The sequence below is a fragment of the Cuculus canorus genome, chromosome 2, assembly GCF_017976375.1.
Source record: "Cuculus canorus isolate bCucCan1 chromosome 2, bCucCan1.pri, whole genome shotgun sequence".
Taxonomy (NCBI): domain Eukaryota; kingdom Metazoa; phylum Chordata; class Aves; order Cuculiformes; family Cuculidae; genus Cuculus; species Cuculus canorus.
In genome coordinates, this window is record NC_071402.1 from 71,136,688 (window position 1) to 71,160,806 (window position 24,119).

At 39.1% G+C, this 24,119-nt stretch overlaps 1 protein-coding gene across 11 annotated transcripts in view; it reads right to left on the reverse strand.

Annotated features, from left to right (window-relative positions):
• The window catches only part of FHOD3 (formin homology 2 domain containing 3), a 403,933-nt gene that overhangs the window by 316,326 nt on the left and 63,488 nt on the right, over nucleotides 1-24,119 (reverse strand). The window lies entirely within an intron of this gene.

The window sequence follows — 24,119 nt, forward strand, 5'->3', positions numbered from 1 at the left end:
TTTTTGGTTTTGTGGTTTTTTTTTAAAGAAAGAACAGTGTAAAACAGAAATATCACTGCCTTGCTCCTTCTAGAACACCTCAATGAGCTGAACTTAATTTTGATTGTTCAGCTCAACAGAAACAGCTCAAGTGCCCCCATCTTCTAGAGAATGACAAAGAAAAAGGAGGCAAGGACCATTCCCCCTTCAATAACAAGATTTAACTGATATCCTAGCTTGTTGACTTCTTTCATTGTTGCCCCCTTCTGCAAACAGATAAATACTTCCCACAACATTAAATCACATCATACGGCTTAACACAGATGTACACACAACTGTGTGTATGTGCATTCACAGACCCATATGAATGCGTCACCATTTTTTAAATGACACGACCCTTCCTGTAGGTGGGTTAACAAAAATGCTACTTCGATGACTTTGTATTTGATTATCTGATTCCCAAAACATGATCCACAATGTCACTGTATCCAACAGCCAAAGGAACTGAAATTATAACACTGTTTTTGAAGTGTGTATAGCGCAACAGCTTCACTATGCAGTTGCCTCCGTGTAATGTCAACTTGAGTAGGCAGCCTCTATAAATAGAGCTTAGGGATCCCCTGACTTGCAGAGTAGGTTTTTATTTGTTTTTCTCCAACTTGTTAATGCAGAAATAACATGAGCAGGGAAAGAAAACTACTTGGAGGCAACAGCAGAAACCTGTGTGCCAGCCAGACTGACTGTATGCATCCCTGTGCTGCCAAGGTGGTCCAAGATGACACAATAACGTCATGTAACACATGCTGCCTCTGAGGTAAGTTCTCATCCAAAGAGAAGTAACTGGTAACTCAGTACACAGCACCTCACATAGTACATGCCATACGGTTACAAACATGGTTCAGCAACCTCAGACACGTTGCCAGGATGGTCACAGTAATGTTTCAAAGCTTCAGCACAAACCTGCAATCTTTACTCACCCGAGCCTCTGGAGGATGTTTGCTATTCCAGGGCATTTTCCACAGAAACACAGCCTATGGCAGAAGCAAGGAGCCAGCCCGAAGAGGGCTGCAGAACACAGGAATGGCAGGACAGCCATAAGAAGTTGGCCTTAATAGTGAAAATTAAGCTCTGGAGAAGTAAATGGGACTTGTAAAGCCTGTAACCATCAAATTGCAATGTAGTGTTTTGCATTTCTCCCAGCCTCTTATTTATGACTTCTACAGAAACCAGTTCTTTGAAAGGCTCCATAAGGTATTTAAATTGAAGTAAAAAAGGAATGAATACACACACTGTGGTCTACATCTCCTAAAAAGGAAAAAAGCTAAACAGATACATTTTTTTCCTAAAGAATCAGATACCTAAACAATGAGCAAGCTACAAATACCTGCATACACAAAATTATCATATGAAAAAGAGATATAGCAATACAATTAGGTCAAATTTAGATTGCAAAATCCTTAGCAATATCATCTATTTACATTCAACCTTAGGATCACACACACAATTTCACTCATTTTATTTCAAGCAACAATAAATCCTCTTACCTTCCCAATATTTCAACCAAGGCTGGGAAAGGGCATGATGAAACAAGCAGATGATATTTTTAAAGATATCATATCTCCACTCCTGGCTGATTTGTTATACAGCATGGAATTTATTTTTCTTTTAAATTTAATTACATTGTAAAATATTTTGACTGCCATTTTTGTGTTTCAACTCAGGGAAGAAATAGAGTTGTACACTTCTTTAGGTTGTAATTATAACAGTGGGGAAACAATGGGAAATCAAGGAGGAAAAGTAGTAAACAAGGTTAACCTGGAAGGACTCCTGAAATGGCACACAACATATGCAATAGCCATGTAAAGCTGCAAACAGGAACACCACAGTCCATAATCCGGTGTTTGGCAACTGAGGTACTTAGATTTTAACATAGCACTTTCCCTGCAATAAATTGCCTGCTGGAGCTACTGGCAGTCACGGATGGTGTATCTCCACAAGAAGTCCTTGGCGTTAACCTCCTTTCTGAAACATATTCGAACAAACGAATATGGTCTTGAAAGTGGACTTGGAAAAATAACTCAAATGCATATGTTATTGCTCAAGCTTTTCTTTCACAGCCTTTCTACCAAAAGATGTAAATTATCCCACTGAGTAATTCCTGTTCTAAAAATAAAGGGGGAGAGGGAAGTTCAATGGTGCAGTGCACCAACCAATTTCATTTCAGTGACAGAAATGTAAGACAGTTCAAATTACATCTGTTTCATTGTTACTTAATGAGAATTCTCTTCCTAGACCTACATGCTGATGGAAGAAGCAGCTGTTTTGTCAGCCATCTCAGCAACCTCTGAGGGACGTTTCTGTCCCAGAAGAACACCAGTAGGTTAGCTACAAGTCAGTCTGGTAGCTTTACCTCTCGTCACCTAACACTTGTTATTGTAAGACCCTATTCTTCTTTGTTTATTTTTTTTAGCCAAACTTTGCAATCTAGCCTGCTCTCTTTCCCCTATTCTCTACCTCGTGGAGGCGAAGAGGGAATTGAGGAAAGAGAAGAAGGGAAAATACAGTTCATTCCTGGAACAGAGAAACATAGCTTTGTTCTTTTCTACCAGTAGCTATAAAATCTAGCTACCATTACAGAAAATCTTGTGGATTCTATCCCTCCAGCACCTGAAGTTAAAACAGAGTTTGTCTATGTCAACATGCTTCTGATATCAGCAAATAACTGAGCAAACCACTGACAAAAGGTGAGTTCCTGCAGAGGATCTCTACCTTTCCCTGTCACCCATTAGGGCAGTACCAGCAATGCTAAGACAGCACAGATTCACCTAAGACTTCCCAGAAGTGCTGCACCAAGCAGAATTTGTCAGTTCTTCTCACAAAGCTTTGCAAGCTGAACATAAAACTCCTCTAACACTTCTATGCCATATTTTATTAAGGAACATATAATGCCACATCTGAAAATTGCACTGCCCACCATCGCTCCTAGGTTGTGATTATATCATTCAGTACTTCACTGCTACCCTTCAACTGCCTGCAGGATGGTGACAAGTGTGCTGTTGCCCAGGTTACATGGTTCACAGGTCCTTCACACCCAGCATCAAGTGCACACAGGGCCTGAAGTAGCAGGAGCTGGACTCCATAAGCAGGTGTCCCCATTCAGCCTTTCCCTCTTCTACAGCATGCATGGCCAAGAAAAGAAACACACAAATAAAAGCTTTGAAATATACCACAATAAAAGCTTTGAAGTCCACTGTAATGACTTTTTTTTCTTAACTTTTATGGGTTTAACTCTTAACCTTAACTGTTTCAAATATTTTCTGGACGTGTAATTAGGCATGTAAATTACATATACTTCTCTAATTTAGCTTCCCTTCCCCTAACTTCTTGTCTATGTTTCTGTAGTCAAAAAATGAATGCTTTGAAGCAGGGATTATCCTTTTCAAGTATCTGGAAAGTACCTTCTATGTAACTGTATTAAAGAAACCATGATAGAAATACAGCTTTGTTTCTACTTTTATACTTTTTCCTTTTGGTGTTACAGCCAAAGACCTCCAGGAAGGTAACTGTTGATTTTAGCCCTAGCCACGTATGTGGGTCATACAATACATGTGTCTCCTGCCCTAATTACCTTACTCTATTTCAATCTCTTTCCCAAGCAGTTGCCCATCTGTTACAGCAGTATTTTACCTCTGCTCAACTGACCTGTCCTCTAGGCGTAAGCCTGTATTGAATTAACTCAGCTTCATTTCAACCCAGCTATCCATTTACAGAAGCACTCTACGCTTCTCAGTTAGCCCTGTCACACCTTCCCCCACTGACACCATCACGTTTTCTTAATGCAATGAGGAAATCCAAGCGTTCATTTCAGATATGACAGTGACCAAGACAACTCTAATGTATATACACACCCTCTTACACAATTCTCTTCCTCAGAAGCAGCGGCATTCCATTAGGGATTTGGTGGGGAGTGGGGGGGGCATTGGTTAGTGGTATTTTTTGCGCCTAGATTTAGCTTAGTAGCCTCAAGAGTATTTCTATATCCTCATATTTCATTGCCAGTGCCAAATACTCTACTGTAATACCAGTGAAAGTCTTCACTGAATTTAACTGCCTTCACAGCTGCTCCTTTGGAAACCCGCAGGGTATGCAACACACCAACATCCAGCAGCAATACCCATCACAGTCTGCTCAAGATAAATTGCTCAGATCCAGAAATTCAAGACTTGACTGCAGAGTTGTAGTTCCTTTCTACCACTCTAAAAGTTTGTCTACATGTTTCTAAGTTGTCAATATTCAGTGAGCACATGCCACATACAATACTCTGCTCTTTAAAGTCAATGCAGTGAGAATATACTCAGCATAATACAATCTACTAAGTCCCTTAAGGAGAACTGCTGCAGAATAGAAATACTCAATCTGAAAGTTGAGTTCAAGACTTTAATTATTCTTCAGCCGTTGTTCCCCAGCCCAAGCGTGTCTGTATTGATTTTATTCCATCCCGTGAATCTACCTTGAAAGCTCTTTGCTGCTTTGAACTCAATCTATAAAGCAACAACAAAAATCAATATAAGTGATAAAAATTACGTACAGGCTGTACCAGCTCCTCAGCTGACTTACAGGGGAATTACTTTGCACAGGCTGAAGACCTGATTCAGCACACAGAGCCGTACCCAAATTTGGGATGCCAAATGAGGTCAGTCGTAATTGAATATCAGGCTGCATGGCCAGCAGAAATTCAATTTTATCCAGGATCTACAGGGTGAACCTAGCAATACAAATGTGTGACTGAAAGCAAAAAAAGTGTCTATTGCTATGTTGATGTATATTACGTAGCAACTTTATAGACATTACATAATGTGGGATGGCAGAGGACTGCTCTCAGAGGATGCCCTTTCCAGTCTTAAATCCCTGCACAGAGACTTATCAGAAAAGAAATACTTGTCTAAAGTAATTTTTACTAGATGCGATGTAGTAAACTAACTTTAATACAGAACAGTGCAAAATACCACTGATTTCCCAGAGCATTTCTTTATAGCACATAGTTTTGAAAATATGCATGAGTTTTCAAATTAACAACTATAAACACCCTTGTGCATAAAACCTAAACTGTTGGAATTGCTTTTTTTTCTTGTGGAAAGCAAACCCATACCTCCCCAGTAGTTTTACATTCTGATATATGTAGCAGACTTGCAGATACTTTTTTGTGAGTTTCCATGGTAAATTGATCTCCTCTGCATACAGGGTCCATCAGCTGACCTCCCCACTCACTAGTAACTGCCCTCACCATACTCATACTTTTCGGTGCTATTGTTGGACAGATTTACATCTGAAAACAGACTGGGGGGCTTTAGGATTTTCAACCAACTTCAAATGGAAATTCACAATCACCAAGTTACTAAGTAATAAAACTGAAGTCATCAGCAAGTTGCCTGCTGGTGAACAAGCACCAGTGATGGAAGGGCTTGGCTGTAAGACACTGCAAAGCAAAAAGGAGGAAAAGTTCATCTTAATACTATGAACATTTGACAAATGGGACCGGTTCGCAGACAAGCTAAACAACCAGAGCTTTAACAAAAATTAATACAATTCTTCCCAACTGTAAACTTGGGAAAAACTTGTTGAGAAGGTGTAAATAATAGGAGGACAAAGATATCAAGTCATTCAAAATGTATTAGATAAATCAAGACAAGGAAAAGATAATATTTTTACTAGTTTGCATGACATACAACCAGCTTCCACAGGTGATGTAGATTGCTTTTTCTTAATCTTCAGATGTTTCAGTTTCATCAAACTGAAAAATACTATAATTTAAGATAGGAAACTCATCTTTTGTGGTTAAAATTGAGGAGTGTATAAAATGTCTTTTAATGCTAGTACACTTTTCCTTTAAAAATATTTCTTTTTAGAAAAAGGAGAGAAGAATTTCTGTGGATTTGTACTGCTTATTTCAAGACTGCGCAGAAATATCTCACTTTTCAGCCTAAGCCAGCAAGATCCAGGATAACCAAGCATTGCACTGGTGGCAACACTGCCCACAGTTGGACATGGGCCCGCAAGTAAGAATTTTATGCAAAGCAGAATGTCCTCAGACGATGGTAGAGAAGATGTGCCTTCCATTTTCACTTCTTCCATTATATATGGACTCTTCATATTGACGAAGTTTATCACCTTCAAGGTCTGATCAAAAGGCTCCAGCATCTCCAGAAGTCTCTGACATCTTGCTTTATCCCAACGGTGAGATCAACAAACTCTCATAAAAGTGTGGTTCTACCAAATCACAAACACCTTTAAAGTCCACACAAAATCTCTACAGGCAGTATGATTAAGTTCTTGACATATTAGAAGAGCAACAAAGCTGGTGAGGGGGCTGGAGAACAAGTCTTATGAGGAGCGGCTGAGAGAGCTGGGGTTGTTTAGCCTTGAGAAGAGGAGGCTGAGGGGAGACCTTATTACTCTCTACAACTACCTGAAAGGAGGTTGTGGAGAGGAGGGAGCTGGCCTCTTCTCCCAAGTGACAGGGGACAGGACTAGAGGGAATGGCCTGAAGCTCCGTCAGGGGAGGTTCAGGTTGGATATCAGAAAAAAATTCTTCACAGTAAGAGTCATTGGGTACTGGAACAGGCTGCCCAGGGAGGTGGTCGAGTCGCCTTCCCTGGAGGTGTTTAAGGAACGGGTGGATGAAGTACTTAGGGACATGGTTTAGGGAGTGTTAGGAACGGTTGGACTCGATGATCCAATGGGTCCTTTCCAACCTTGTGTGATTCTGTGATTCTGTGATTCTGTGATATCAAGTCATCACTTCCAATGCATCATCTTGGAAGTGTTCATGGTCCTGTTGGATGGGGCTTTGACCAACCTGATCTAGTGGAAGATGTCCCTGTCCATATCAGGGGAGCTGGACTAGATGATCTTTAAAGATGATCTTAGGTCCCCTCCAACCCAAACCATTCTAAGTTTCTATGATTTTAAGTACATATAAAAATCCAGAAACTAGTTGTTTCTGTCTTCTATGTCACCAGAGAGGAACAAACTGTATGTGTATTTCAGAAAGCAACAAATAAAGTTGATTCTAGCCAAAAGCAAAGCCAGAGGAAGGGAGAGATGCAGCGGTGGGCCCAGCCTCTCCATACACACCAGTGGCCAGAATGATGTACGTCCATTATAACAGCCCCATTTCCGCCCAACACAGCTGTAGATGAGCTGTGGCTGCAACCATGAGACAAGCTTTCTCTTGCGGCAGAAATCCTGTTGCTGCCCTTTCAGGCTGCAACTTCTTGCCTCCACTGCCTGGCCAGTGACGTGGCTGCAGGAGGCGATGGCTGCTCTGAACATCAAATGACTCAGGTTATCTGTGCATGAAGTCCACCCCCCTCCTGTGCCAAGACACAGACTGTGGTTAACCCCAGGATCCCAGTGATCCAGCAAGAAGCACAGCCTAGTAGAGGAAACCGTGTGACTGAGTGGATAGTGAAATGAGATTCCTCTTGGAAACTGTACGCTGAATTTGGCTAATTCTCAACACACATAGGGTCCTCCAGCACCCTCAAATCACTAAACTGACTACAAGGTGAAAATCTATCATTTATGTGCACAAGGCATGACAGTAGTGGTTGGGGCACTTCTTAAAAACCTAATATTACAAGTCATCAAAAAGCTCATAGAACTGCTGGACCTTTCCAGACACAGAAAACTCTTCAGCAAATGTCTGTGGAAAATTCTTGCATTTAGGCCACATGAATCTACTACAATGAAGAAGAAGGGACAATCAAGTGCTGCACCTGCAGCAGTTAAACAACAGGAGGGGAAAGCATAGTAACAAAGTGGTGTAATTTCTGATATAGTAATGAGCTCATATAACAAAGACCTGTTTTCTGTCAAATTATAGTCATTATTCTTACTAAATAAAATTAATTAAAAATTACTGGTCATGTTCAAGTAATTTTAGTGAGAGGAAGTAAAATTATCTAAAATATCAGCCAAATATACTGAACTTTTTTACTTTTTAAGTCTGGTAGAGATCCATGAAAAAAACAGCGATGATGATGAACAAGCAGAAAGAGGTCTAAGTTACATTTTGATTAGAATGAAAAACAGATGTGTGGTGATCAATCACATTCAAGATAAGGCCACCCTGGCACAATGAACTTAAGGGTTAACTCTAGTTCCTTCAATACACCTGAACATGCATCCATCAGGCCATACCTTTGTTTTCACATCAGAATAGATGTAGTAGGGCAAACACAGACCTTCACTGACCTCTCAGAAACTCCAGAGCTAAAATTATATCCAGTTTATACTTGAAAAAACATAATTCATAGTCTAACTAGTTAAACTAGTGTGCGGGCCAGTGCTGATTACAATCATAAAGAATGTCAACAAAAATGGTACATTGAAAAGGAGTAAAGTTTGCTAATTCCTAACTACCCAAAGCAGCAAGTGTAGTTTCAGCTGCAAAGAACTGCCAAAGGAGCATCCAATACCTACAGACTGGATGATAAATTAACAGATGAAATTCAGTGCAGAGAAGTGTTACATGCTTTTTCCAGAAAAAAAAAAAAAACAAAAACAAAAACAATGCCCAAACTTTCCACATGATTATGGCGTTAATTTGAATTTTATCACTCAGAAGGTGCTCAGGTAATACCAGTTGTGTAGTTACTCTGTTAACAGCTCCAGAGCTAAATGATCATGGCAATTATTTTGAAAGAAATAGAAAACAAAGCAGAAACTATCATTAAAACACTCTCTCAAGACACTGTGTACCCTCATTTTCAGTAGCGGTTATATTAGAGGCCCTCAGTCTCAAGTGCCGTACATAGCAGAACTGGAAAAGAGAGAAAGAACTGTGACAAGGTTTATTAACGACAAATAACTGTTGAAGTGTTTTAAAGAATATTATGCAGTGAAGGCAGTCTAGCTTCCAGTGGTGGAATAACCACTTATTTCATTCCTAAATCGTTTACAGGGATTTCCCATTCTTTACAGGGATTTCCACCCTGTAAAGAGACAATCTAGGGAGAGGGTAGAAGGGGAACAGAAAGAAACAGCTATTGAGCCTTCCATAGAAAGCTAAAGATGTATAAAAAATTTCTTTCCCAATACAGCTAAAGGGTATCAAATTAAAGTTTCAAGTCCAAAATAACAAAAAAGAGCTGATCCCTCGTCCAGAGTGCAGTTGAACTGTTGGAACCCACACCTGTGATATTTTCTATAGGCTAAAAATTTGAAGGGTGGCTGAAGAGCAGCTGGACATGTTCCTGGAGGGGGAATTCACAGAGGGTTACCAGCTGTAAAGACACCACCTTAAAGTCCCTGAAGCACAAAACCACCAGAGGCTGGAAATCATTCTGGTGGAATACTTGCACTCTTCTTATATTCTTCAATTCAGCAACTGTTAGCAGCTGTTGAAGAAAGAAGTGAGGTGATGGGGAACTGGCCTAGATGGGCCTTTCATCTGATCCAGCAAAGCCCTTTTGTTCTGTAGTCCATTCATGATTCACTTCATGCTTGCTCACTCTTTGTAAGAAGGAAAATTAAAATCTTTCAGAAGTTAGCCACTGGGAATAACCAAAATATTCGGGAAAGTAATTCTTTACAAAATAAAGCAATCACCTTCATAGTTTCTTTTGATCATGCAAGACAGTATAAATTAGCTCTGCACTTACTTGCACCATACCTGTTGGCCATATGTGCCTGCAAGTCTGTATTTCATTAAAGAACAATAGCAAGACAATGTATATGCACCTTCCCTACACATAGCTGCCTCTAGAGGATGCTTGGAACTATTTCCAACTAAATTGTTACCTGTTTATTTTTTTCAAATTTGCAAATTCATGCTGCAAGATTATTATTAAGTTTTTAAGCTTTTTATCTCAAATGTTACACATGGAATTCAGCTGCTTAAAGGGACATTGTAATAGGTTTCAGGAGATAATCAGAGAAAGTATACTTAAAGAAAGGTGGTAATAAAAAAAAAAATAAAAAAATAAAAAAAAAAAAATCCAGGCTGGAAGTTGCTGGTACTAAAAGCAGAGAATTGAATGTCTAAATAACCAATATTTATTTTGCAAGCTCCCAGAGCTGTTCATTCATTCTCTGCAAATGTAAGTGGAACACCACAGGCTTCTTACCTGTGCAGTTCAGAACAGCCAATGTACTAGGCAGCTACCTAATTCTAGACAGCAAAGGACAATAAACATAAGACTGAGAAAACTGGGGTATTCACTAACAAGTCCTTAGTGGAAGTCTTCCAAATCAAAATGGAAAAGAAACACTTGTCCTTAGGAGAACCCATTTTTCCAATAAATTTAGATTTTCTTGTATTTAATCAAGACTGTCAAAGCCTAAGAAACGTAATACTAATTACATCAAAAAGGAAACACTGAAACAGTCACTTAAAAGATATTCAAGTAATTAATGAAAGAACATGAGCATCGCCTTGTTCGCAGGCATGCATTTTGTTCAGTTCTATTTAAACACCTGAAAGCCACAAGCAAGCTTCCCACTTTATCAGCCAAGAGGCAGAGGCTCAGGAGTCTCTAGTTCAGAGGGAAGAAGCCAGGCATTTCCATGTAACATCAACATACTCAAAGCCCAAATCAGATACGGCGTTCCAAAATCGCAAACGTGTATCTGCAAGCAAACACTCTATCTGCAACAGCTGCTTTTATTCAGATATTAGAGGTTGGCAAAAGTAAATATAAGTTTCCCTGCATGATTTTAATGTTACTTAACCCAAAGAAATTTATTAAAATAAAAGGACAGGTGGATGGGAATTCAGGCTTTTCATCTGAACCATGCTACTAAGGACGTATGGATGGGAATTCAGGCTCTTCATCTGAACCACGGTACTGTTTTCATAGAGAAAAATAAACTATCCTGGGTAAGAACTATGAAGGTTGTGATGCACTCTAATATCCTGTCAACAAGGTAAGAAAGAAAAGTGAAAAGCAACTTTGTCATGCATGCTCAAGCACGCAAAGAACAGTGGTACAAGCTCTCAAGAGATGTGAAGTCACAGGAACATAGTTGTGCTGCTGTAACACTACTTGTGATATTGTGTCATGGATGCAGAATTGGTAGATGAAAATCACAATTTCACTGTCCAGCAAGAAGCAAGCATGAAAAGGGTGAATGTTGACATGCATCACAGCCACCTCTGATAAGGTATCACATTTAAATGCCCAGGAGTACAGCCACCCTGAAAACAGATCCCTTGTTCTCTTGGAAGGGAAAGGGCAGACATAGCTGCAGTCTGCAAAGCTTCTCTCTCTTTTCCTTGTTATTCATAGGAAACGCAGAAAAGATCTTTCCAGCTGGGAGTTTAATGTCAAAGTACAGCTGACCTGACCCTCAGAGGGAGGGATGAGTGAGAGCCTGCGTGCACGGCGCCTGGGCTGCTTGACTGCCTGCCATTGGTCCATCCGTCAACAGCCAGCACAGGCGCTGACAGGCAGTAGCCACCTCTGGAAAATGCCGGCTACTTGGCATCAGGCTCAGAGGATGATCAGGCAATACAAAAAAGTAACAGCAGCAACAGGAGAGACATCAAGAGAACTCCTCCTCCTTCAGCGTCCACAACTTGGCATGTAACAGGGCAGGCTTTGTGATGTGGGAAGCAGCAAGCTTGCTCTGAGGGAGGTCTTGTCAGTAACACCATGCTGGGAACCAGAGTAAAACTGTAACTTTCCTCCCCTTCTCCCAGGAAGCGATGAGCCTGCAAATCTGATCTCCAGGAAAAACATTGGTACAAATTACAAAGAAAAAAAACAACGCCACCTCATTCGAGGGTAAGACTGGTGCTCCATTAACAGTAGAAGGGATCAACTCTCACCTCTAAGGGGAGGTGAGGATTTGCCTAGAAAAAGCCTTGTGGTCCAACATCCCGAAATTCTGCCTCAGTCCTAGCAAAGCATTTGGGCACAACCACAGAGCAAACACCATCTCCATTTGCTTTTACCCATACGACGGGCCTCATAGTCCACGGAGATAACTCATAGCCTGAATCTTATTTGCCTCGACCAAACATCATTCCAGCATAACTTCACAAGAGTTATTCCAATAAGTACATTTACATGTACCAATTATGTATGAGATCCTGATAGAAACTATGAAAAAAGAAATCAGTGAAACTATTTTCAAAGCTTGGCAAAGAACCAGATTTCACTAAAAGCTGCTGTCACCCAAAAACCACTATCAGGAGGCTGAAGACAAAAACCAGAAAGGGACAACGGGAGTACACATACCTCTCAGCCAGGCAGTTGCTCTCTCAAATCTGTTCCCTTTATGGTCAATGGAACAAGAGCAGTTCAGGGCAGGAGCATAACAGAGATGCTCTGAAGTGCCCTCCAGACAGACTCTCCTCACTGGTGACAGAAGGAGCCTGGTGGCTAACAGAGCCATCAAGCTGTGTGCCTGGCATGACTGGAAGGCTGATAAAAAGAGGACCCATGGCAGTGATACAGCAATAACGCTTCACTTAGAAGAAAAGTTATTTTTCTACATATACCACGGCTGAGAACTGCTCAAGCAATATGAACTACATCTAGTGTCTTGAAGCTCCCTGCCAGCTGAATTAGGCTTGTAAACTCCTACTGCTTTCCTGCAGTAAAAAGAGGAAAGCAGAGAAGAGAGAAGAACCAAGTCCATGTTGTTGTGTTGTTTGGTTTGGTTTTCTGGGGGAGTTTTGTTTTGGGTGGTTTTGGTTTGTTTGTATTTAGAGTAATAATATAGGTTCTTAGTCTTCATAAAACAGATGCAATGACAGAAATCCTCTTTCTGCGTAGCGTGTGCTTTTCTGTTTGGCATTCTGGTTTTCTCTACAGAAAAATTTAAGAACTCTTTGGGCATTTCTGTGGTTAGATTGTTCACACTTCCTGCCTCCTGGGCAAGCATCCCCAGGAGCTAACTAGAAATGGTAACTGGCACCTGAGGTAACAGGCAGCTAGTCAAAAATTGTATTACCAGCTCACGTACAGTCCTCTAGGTCCTTGAGTTGGTATCAAATTATATGTATTTTACTGGCTTTAAAACATAAAATATTTGACCTCATAGCTCTAAATGGTACGAGTTAGGAAAACGCCCTGTAAAGTCCTCATAAAGATATTTATGATTGAATGTTCACTAAGGAGTCTGGAAAATGCAACGTACAGAACTGAAAACCACACTCAACACCTGAAGAACAGATCAACAATAGAAAAAAAGACCATGGTGATAGTAAGATGTAGACCACTAACCTCAGAGTGAAAATCCAGGAGAGGCAGTCATTGTTACCAGAGCTTGTTATCTAGACTAACCATGGGTGCTTGTGTACTCATCACTTGCACTAACCTTTGGGCAAAAGTGCAGTGGGGCCTTAGGATTCCTTTTTCCCAGGGTACATTACCCTTAAGAGTATCACAGTAGCACCTGGCTATTGCAGCAAAGATATAAGGAAGACACTATTTCCTCAGCCACTCTTTTGGGATCTCATTTTTTTCTAATATATTGGGAATTAATACAGGCTGAAGTGAATACCATACGGCAGAACTCCTTTACGAGGGTTTTAGCCAAAATTTTTCAGTATGCTGTTATATGTGATGCTGGACCTTGCATGCAAACACACACACATTTTCTACAGAAAGTTCTTTCTTGGTGTAACATCAAGCATTTCAGCCTGGCAGTAAATGAAAAAAAGAAAAGTAGGAAAGCCTCCCGATGTGTTTCTGATGCAGTTACAGGAAATCACTCATGCATGCTCCTCTAAGCAGCAAGAGGTAGAAAAGCAGTGACAGCTGGCTGCCATCTTACCAGCATCATCACCACCCTACCCTGCCTGGAACAGCTCGTCTGGCCTCTGCATCTTGCAGAATAAGGTCTACAGCTAAAGGCTGAGGAAAACCCCTGCCGTCGGGCATGGGTGAGATCAGTCCCAGGCCTCCTCCCATAGCCACCCTGCTGAGAAGTTTTCCACACTCTCAGCTGTCCATGTTTTGCACAAAGTAAAGCGGTAAACAAATATCTCCAGTGGCATTTAATGCTAAACAGGCTCTTAAATGGCCGCTGAACCTAAATTTAGGATTATAGAAGAAGTAAGGAACATAACTAATGTTTATATTTTTCCCCTTAGCACATCAACAAGTTAACCTGATATGTCATTTCTAGACTTTCTGAAATTATAACTGGCCCTTAGAGCTGAAGTGTAATCCCTGTCAACAGACGCAGTGACAAATAAACGCCCAGAAGTGGATTGTTTGGTTTAGGGATTTTTATAAAGCACACAGTTTATCACCACACTCCTCTTCATGTTTTAATAGTAAAACCACAGATAAATATTTAATGACTGAAAGGTTAAAAGAAACCTGATATAGAACTTCATAAATACCAGGCTCATCTCAAATTGCTAAATATGAATTCACATGGCTTATGGCATCCTACCACTTACAATAGCACACTGCTCAGCAACCTTAACTTTCTGCTGTGGTTTTAAATTAAGTTGTTGTAACTTTATCTCTTTGAAGCTTAAGTTTTTATGTGCCTTACTGAGTCTTACACACACAAAAAAAATATTAAATGCAATGTTATAATTATTAAAATACAGATGCTGTATATAAACAAAAAACAGAAAAGGGCAGCTCATGATTACAGTAACATATGAAGGCACGAAAAGCTGTGAAATAAAGGAAGTTGTCTACATCATGTGGCATTTTATAATGCTTACAATATTACCAATGAAATACTCCAAAAAATCCTGTCTCTCTCCCATTTCCAGAGACACCATGGTGTCATCAACTTCAGCAAGCTCGTATAAAACCATAATGACAATGACTGGTGAGATTCCTCCACCACCGATGACCACATCTGACTGTGGCATATTCTGACCCCAAGATCAGCATTTTACCTAAATATTTTTGAAGGGATCATAGCATATTTTGAAATACAGTACACATTTTTTTCTTGACAGTGGGTGGATTCCTCACTGAGAAGTCTGACAGAAGACAACAAACATTCAATCAGGGAACTGTGCCACCTATTTAAATAAAGCTTCTCTGTCTTTGAAGTATTTCTTTCAAGACAGAAATACATTGAGAGACACTGAATTTACAAATTAAATCATCTTAATTTCTACAGAAATAAAAGCAGCTGCACATGAAAAGGATATAAATGAGAGCGGAATAGGATAGCTGAAGGCAAGGAAAGAACAGTACCCATTATTTGAGTGCCATGATGAAACAACTGTTTCAAGAGCTGTTGGTCGACAACAAAGAGCAACCATTTAATGACTGCTGAATTATAAGATAGTGCATTTAACGTTACATATCATAGTGAAAAGAGATTAATAAACCAGATGAAAAATCAGTCCAACAGTGTTACGAAACCACATGTATTTTATATCACCTTCCATTGTAGGATCTTGAGATGGCAACAAAACCTAACCCCCCTTTCAGTACATATAAGGACTGAAACAACGTAACTCTGGTCTGAAAAGATGATACCCATACAAATGGACTTGCAGTGGGCTCACAAACAGTTAGCAAGTGACATTCATTTGAAGCATTGTTCAAATATACATCTCCTGACCTTGCATTGCAATGACATGCATACATTCTCTTTTTGAAGCTAATATGAAATAAATCATCATAAAGCATAATGGAGTATGTGTTCATCTGTAGTACATGATAGTCAAGTAAGAGATCAAAACTGCCCACCAGAGTGCAGAAATCAGACATGCAATGAATGAGAAAAAAACACCCTACAGGGGAGAAGAGAAATGAGTCAGGAAATGTTTTCCTATTTATTGTACAACTCCTCCCTCAGTAATTGACTAGGGGGAAAAAAATCAGCCCAAACATTCTCTAGACATATAGAGGGGTTTATTTTAGTATTTTATCACTACTAAACTGGACATTCACAGTTTACCTGATGCTAAAACTCTACCTTTTTGCAGGGTTTCCATTCAAACATGACATGTAAATGGATTCGTTCTGAAGACAATGAAGACTCCCTTTCATAGCAGCACAATTCCTTGCTTTAAGAATTAATACCTTTTCCGCTCTTTTATTACATTAGAAGTATGTAAAAGAAAAATAAGCATCATTAATCCAATTCTTTCTCTACCTAAACACTTGGGGAAGTGAAACCCACAACTTGCATTGCAGCTACTTCCAGAATCATTACACAGCTCCCTAAATTTTAGCAAATCCAGAGTTAAAATCTACAACTGAACAAGACAAAGAACGTCACATCTCTAAGCACAAAAGGTAGTAGACAAAACCAATATATTTAATTTTAACACAAACTTTATGTGTCTTACTATATCAAAGCAAATTTTGTCCAAGCATCTAAGAACATCTCAGGGAGGTAGGGACTACCCTAATCCAGCTTCAGTAAAATCAGCATCCCTCTACCTTCCTTACGAACAAGGCTAAATCAGTAGCAGTGCTAAGAATGACATGCCAAAGAAATACCAACATTTTTTATTCTAAACCCAGCATTTAAGACACAGTTCCTAATTTCTCTTCCATAGCTTAAGTGCTTAGATTTGTTCTATTGAGTCACCTCTAACAAGTTGTTCAGAGGAAAGATTAAAATGGGCTTGAGTGCTGCACAGTTTAAAGAAAACTAAACTGAACCAAATTCATTTGTTTGGTTTTTATCTTTCATATAGAACAGGTTTAGACGGAGGAAGGAAACAAATCACTCTGTTCTCTTCTGAGCATAATGCTAATTTATTTGAAGATATTTAATATGAACCTAGCCTTTTTTTCCACAGTTAAGGGCTTGAACATGTTGTGCGTCCATCTACAGCAAAACAAGTTCAACTGTGTGAACACAGACCAAAAGCCTAAGAACTGCTTTGCCTGTCAATAAAAGGATCTTTAAAGTGGGAATGTGAATAGCTAAAACAGAAAACTACATGCGAACTAATGACAGCTATTCATGTAAGAGGTTGGAAGGAACTTGTTATTTTATTTTCCTTTTAAGGAACCTACATTAATTCATACATTTAAATAAATAGTAGATGCTCCCTTGAAAATGTAGGGGATGTTAAGAATAAGTAAAAGCAAGGTTGTCAGAGTCACACCTAGCTACATAGCAATAATGATCTCTGTAGATTCCCACCTTCGCAGGATAGCTAAAACCGTCCCAATCTTTCACACTGCTCAGGAGACCAGAGAGCTGCACCGGTCCCAGCCAGGTGACTCAAGAGTCAGAAGCTGTGACTTGGGAGAGACTGATCACAGAATCACAAGGTTGGAAAGGACCCATTGGATCATCGAGTCCAACCATTCCTAACACTCCCTAAACCATGTCCCTAAGCACTTCATCCACCCGTTCCTTAAACACCTCCAGGGAAGGTGACTCGACCACCTCCCTGGGCAGCCTGTTCCAGGGACAACCCCTAGGAATGGGGAAGGCCACATCAAGGACAAGTGATGTTGATGCAGAACTTCACATCTCAACACAGATATGCAAAACTTAAGTTACGAAGCATCATGGTAGCAGAACAAGCTGACAAGGTTGCCTTGATCACAGCATTTTGCATCTCTGAAATTGGTGTGGTTCTCCAAACACTTCTTTGACTGCCACACATACACAGAGAATTATTGAAACACTGAACCACGAAGAGCTTCCACAGGTAACGCAGAACCGGCCATGGCAACATGTGCTGTAGAATGCAACAGAAACATCTAGAGACAATTCCTAGGCCTTTTTTTTTTTTTTTTTTTACTGGGCAAGTATTTCTTAAAATCTAATCAAAGAACACATAAGTCATTCAAAAGTGCCTAAATCATCTATTGAAGGAATTATTTGCTTGATTTTATTAAAACAAACAAACAAAAAAATCCACAAAGATCTCATCATAATAGATACTACTGGTGTGAACAGTTATTTCCAGAGGGGTCTGATTCTTCATTTTTGGGGTCCTTCAATAAAGTCATATACATATTAAAATGCTACAAAATTCTTCTCACTCATATCAGAGGTTGAATTTACAAAGTTTGTTTCTCTTTAGATTATAAAAAGTGGTAAAACTAGTTCTAATAAGAGCAACATGACTATTTTAGACGTGACATTTTAGAAACTACAATTGCAGTATACTTCAGCTATTTCAGGTTAATTTGCTAATTAACTTAACCCTCCTTTTTCGTGAAATTTCATTACTTAGCATATGTATAGTTCTTTCAAAGCATTTGGTAGATGGTAATATGCAAAGAGTAAAAGCATTACTGTATCTTACTAGACCACACAAAAAATAATTATCTACTTAAAAAAGAAAATCCACACATCAGTCATTGATACTTTATAATCAATTAAAAAAAAAAAAAAAACCAACAAAAACCTGAAACGTGTAAATAGGCTTGTCCTGGGAAGTAAAGTTTTATAATACTTGCTTTCCTTCCTGGCTTTATGAAGAGACAGTTTCCTTTAAGGTACCACTGAAGATGACTGAAGATTTTCGTTTCTTCAGAAACAAGATTTGTTTTTAATCTGTGTTGTAAGAGTCAAAAGCCAATTCCTCCCTTGCAAATTTTTACAGATTGTAAGAAAAAGGAATTATTATGAAAATCTAAGCTGGCAGGAAAAAGAAGTAAAAAAGAGGATACCTCAATTCAAAAACATTTCAATCGATTTCTGCAGTACTTTCCGGTACAAGTCAAATCACATAAGCTTTCACATTTTAACACAAAGCTTCCCAAGATGAGAAAAGGGTCCCACTAGTACACTCCACAGCAGTCCTTTCAAACCTGGCCTTTTAAAGGAGGAATCCACTGTTTTAAAGAAACAACCCACTGCTAATGGAGGCTTTATCTGCTCTACAGCTTCTTCGTTCTTGTTTCTGCAAAGCCTATTTTATGGATTATAACTTAAATGAAATATGCAGACATAATTCTTGGAAATTTCCCTCTTTGTCTCACACACCTTCTGAAATCATACAGGACTGGCCCAGAGCTTTCCCAGTGAGATCACAGAAGGCAAATCACAGGTTATGAGGAAGCGTCATTGTTCATCCCAGAAAGAAGGCTGACTAAAAGCATGCATGAGGAGTACAACAAAAGTCTAACATTTCAGTTTAAAGAGGTGTACATTTTTAGAGCAAAACCACAAGTTACTTATACAGATAGATTTTCACAAAGCAATCTGATCTGGGAACCAGGGGATTTTACTTAGAGCATCTGTGTTCCACATTTTCAGGAAAGAAAATTTAAATAATGTTATAAAGTTGAAAAAGGTATTTTTATCATAGCCTTTACAGCTATTTCATGTTTCACTCAAATTGAAAGAGAGCTGAACCAGATATCTCCAATAACATCTGGAAGCAGGCCCCAGTACTGTGTGCGCTGTCTTAACTAGAACTCAAATTATTCTATTAAAAAAAGCCTAACCCCGGAAAAAAAAAAAATTCCCTCCAAGCTCTGGCATTCCTTCTCACATTTTTTCAATTTGTGTGATGTCAGTTTACATCTAATAAACATGTTGTTTATCATTTTCATCTAAACGAGGACTTTTACCAAGTTACAGTAAGTCATAGGAAGCATATCATGATTACAAATCCATAATGCATGCAGAATCCCTGCGTAGCACCATTAAATCCATTAATCACCATCTTTTCTGTCCCAATTATGCTAAGCAATTTCAACTCACCTCTCCCTCTCCCTCCTGTGCAAAGAAGGCAAAACCTCAGCACTTCCGACAAATTCTCAAGGCACCTCTTTTGTTCCCTTTAAATTATATCCGAATCAGATGCACGTTCTGCTGAACTGCTAATGCTCTCCACATGTTCCCTGTTCTCAAACTGAAAATGTTTTCTATTAGAAAGGCCTAACACTGAACAGAAAGCCATAAAATGCCCTTCAAAGAACCTAAAGTATCTTTTTTTCATTTAAACATATCAATCAATGTTTGCCCAAACGAAGAGCTAAAAGAAAAGAACTAGTGCTACAATTAAGTTTCCTTTAAGAAAGTTTCTTAATTAGACTCTTAGTGTATTCTGAAACTCTCTTACTAGAAATAAAGCTGTTTATTTTAAAGCCAATAAACTATGTGGTATTAAAAAAATAAATGTAAAAAACAGAAAGTTTTGAAGCACGATCTAGAGGAGCTTCAAGGACTCTGTGGCTGTGAGAACTCTACTCAGGTGCTCAACACACTGCAAACACATATGCCAGATAGACTATACCGTAATGATATGTGCAGGAAAAAGCATCCTCAAGTAAAAAAGTAACAATAACATGGGTTGTAGGCATAAGCTTAACTCTGCTCTCAGGGAATGAAACAACATAGTCTTACATGTTCACCAGAATCACACTGGGTTTCCTTACACATTGATACTTTACTTACAAAATAATAACCAATGTTTTTCCCCCTGCTGCTTCTGTCCATGTATCTTAAATGCTCTCCAACAAAGTGTAGACTACAACAATTATAGACTCGAGATACTACTTTGTCTTTGGGAAGGTACTGTTTTTCCACTGGGGAGAACTTGCATCTCAGGAACTTAGTCCTACCAGAAGGCTCAATAAATGCATAAATAGTTGCAGAATCTAATCATATCTGCTGTACTACATGCAACAAGTCTACATAATGGATAACAGAAGGAAAAACTGTACATGGAAAAAGGACTAGCTGCATACTTCAGCCATTAAAGGACAAATAAAAGCAGCTGGCTTCTACTAGGCTCCTAGCTTACAGCTTCCCTCAGGTATCACAAAACAAAAGGAGATATCTATGGCTATGTTTCAAAAAAGATATGAAGAGTGAGAGGATGTCAAAAAGACAATCCAAAGAGCAGTGTGGAAAGGCTGGATTATTGGTGCTAATGCTGCTGATTAAAGCAGATGCCCTACTAGCAGGGGCCAGGAGCAGCTGCCATGTGTCATAGCAGCTATTGTATCCCATACTTGGGAATGTGCAGAGCACCCATGGGAGGATGTGGAAGGGCAGGCATGCTGTAGATCATCACTTAAGCGCAATGACCCAGTAAATCTGCAACTGCTTGTGTGCAAGAGTCAACAGAATGAGATTATGAAATAGTTACAATGACTAATAATGAAGCTAGATTACACATTTAGCAAGATTCTTTCATCAATATCTTTGTACGCTGTTTAGGGACTTAGCTGGCTCAAGCTATGAAAATTAATACACACAAATATCCAGGCAAATTATCGTTTTTAATCTACAGGCAGGTAAAAGCAAGACTGCACGAATACAAGAAGGAGCTATAACCATACAAATTTATGGGTTTGTAACAAATAAACATTTTAAATAACCAACTGAGGCGTGGTGTTTAGTTTTCTTTGGTTTTTTTTAATAACAAACTGAAAGAGAGAAGTAAAATTTAAAATCCACCTTACAATGCTTGCTGACCTTCCAAGCTACAGTACTCTGAGCAATCCCGGGACAATACACGTATCCAGAATTAAATCAAACTTTGTTATTCACATTCTTCTTGTGTTACGTTGTATTTAACATTTGTAGCTTATGTCAAGCTTCTTTTGGCAGAATCATTCGAAGTCACTGTCATGAGTTTCTGCCCAAACCCCATTCGCAGCATTGAGAGCAACACTCCTGACTTCTCATCACAGGTATGAATGTTTTTAAAACAGGATGTGAGACTCATGCTAAACTGCTTCCGGATATGTAAGAGCAAATGGCACCTTTCCCCTCAGTGACCACCTCAGATTTTGAGAGAAAACCACCAAGAAGCAAAGGAAAGGCAAATGAGGCAGCAAATGCCAACAGAGCTGTCCAAGCAAGGACACGGAGAATAAAGCAAGATACTCTCCAGGAAAAGTAGAGCTTTGAAAGATCTTTAAAACTTCACTGTCAAAGAGCTGCTCTAAAACCTGACATTTAATTAAAGGGGCTAAAGGTTTTGGCACTGTTGGTGTTCCCCCTGTAAAGCTATATCCTCATTTACATTGGACTTTATCAAAGCTTCAGCCAAGCCCTTTAATTGTTAAATACATACAAATTAAAATTATGTTAAGACACAACTAAACAAAAATAAGGAAAGTCACACAGCTGCCAAAAATAGCAGAAGTACTTTTCCCACAGGGTATTAACTCACAATAAATCTAATTTGAATAAAAGGTCAAATTTGACAGTCTGTGGAAAAAAAAATAACACAACAATTGAAGCCATGTGATTTAAGGACTATTCTTCCTCTATTAAGGTCTTTTAACATCAACAGGTACAAACATAGACCTTTAATTTTCAATTAGTTATGTTCTATGAACAAAACTGGTTTCAGCAAGTCTTTTATAAAAAAAGAGAACACTGTAAATATTGCAGTTACTATTGAAACCACTTAAATTTTATTTTTGAAATTACTTTTTAAGTAGCTCTGACAATTTAATCAGGTTTCAACTGAAATGGGAAAATAAGCAGAGCAATATCTGAAAAAAAAAAAAAAAATTGTTCTTCCATGCTGAGAGTCCTTAGTTTGAGCATATTATAAGAACACAAATTGAGGGGGGGGAAAAAGTATTAATGCATTAAACTGAGTGAGATGCTGAAGAGTGACAGGTATGCAATACGGCAAAATACAGCACTCACTAACAACTTCTGTACTCAAATTCTTAAGCTGGATTCCCTCCTTGCCCTGCTTAAAAGAAAAGAAAAAAAATATCCTACCACCCCTCTTCCCTTGACATGAGACTTGCTAAAGCCTTCTAAGCCTCATAAAATATTGGCCTGTAGTCAATCCATCCTCTGATACTAAAGCACAATGAATTCCCCAGCGATGTGAAGTCACTAATGATGGAAAACTTTATCTGGACATCAGAACATAAACACTTGTGTATTTCCCACAATTTAAAAGTACATGTTAAGGCAAATTAAAAAGAAAAAAAAAATTGGTCCAACTTCCAAACAGGATTTTATGACAGGAAAGCAAGTTCTTTACATTTTGCATTTCTTCAGAGCAAAGTAAAACCTTGAATGCAAGGATGATTGCAGGGTCTGCAATGAGGGCACTTCAGAACAAGCCACATCTCATCAAGCACTCCTAGCTACCTATGAAGGACTTTGCAGAGTCAGTAACATTGCTAACCACAATGCTTTCCAAGGATATTGTGAAGATTGAAAGAAAACAGCCCAGTGGTAGGTGGTTTTCTTCAACGTATCACCATCTCGGATTGCTTTAGCTTCTGGCTTCTGCTCCCAACGCATCTTTTAACCTCAAAAGCTAATGCTTATATTTCAAAAATGATGTTAACAGTCAGCTGATGTAAAATTACATGCAAGATGAAGAAAAGTACCCACTGTGCCAGTGAAACAACCCTCCCATCCTGTGACAACTTTAACTGCCAGGCACAGGTCACAGAACAAGGTCAGTAGCTAAGAACCGCAGAGAGTCTTGACTCTTTCAAACTGTCCCATATAAAAAAAAAGACACACCGTTATGGAGAAATAAAAAAGAAAAGAAGCAAAAAGAGACTACAGCTACAGGCTGAAACAAAAACTCATCCTAAAAACCTAAATTTCAGCAGGGGGGGCTGGAAATTAGAAGCAGATCTTGCATTTGGCTTTTCTGCCTATAACGAACCAAGCCAAAAGCCCATATCCAAACACACCTCAGCTCTAGGAGTTTGAAATCTGGACTCAAGTTTTGCAGCCTGACTTCCTCTGTACTCACTCACCACTAAATCCATCACTACTGCCAGAGAGTAACAGCACCTGACAAAGGAATGCAGTTTAATACAGGAACAATTAAAGTACGTGCACAGCAATATACCTAATTATCCGCAGCGAGCTTGAATGCAAACAGTTAACAACAGAGCAACCACACGTAAAAGCTCAGAACCTGGTGTCTCCCAATTCCTCGATGGCTGCACTCTGAACAAAAATGTTACATGATTTTTTTTTTTTATAAAACCTCAGTCCAGGAAACATGAAGTCTTGTCTTGCTGTACTGGTCTGATTTGCCAAAGATATTCCCAGACCTAACAAGAACAAGCTTCTCCAAGCTGTTCTTAATTTTATTCACATTTATAAAATGAGCCTAGACTTTGCAGCATCTCTGTTTCTCCTCTAACACTTAACACATAGGCTTGCTCTACTGTACTTCAAGTCAACAGTCATGGAGGAGAATATGTTCCTGCATGAGGCAGCCTAGAGATTGCTCTCAATGGGAGGTATTCAAGGAATTCTGTAGG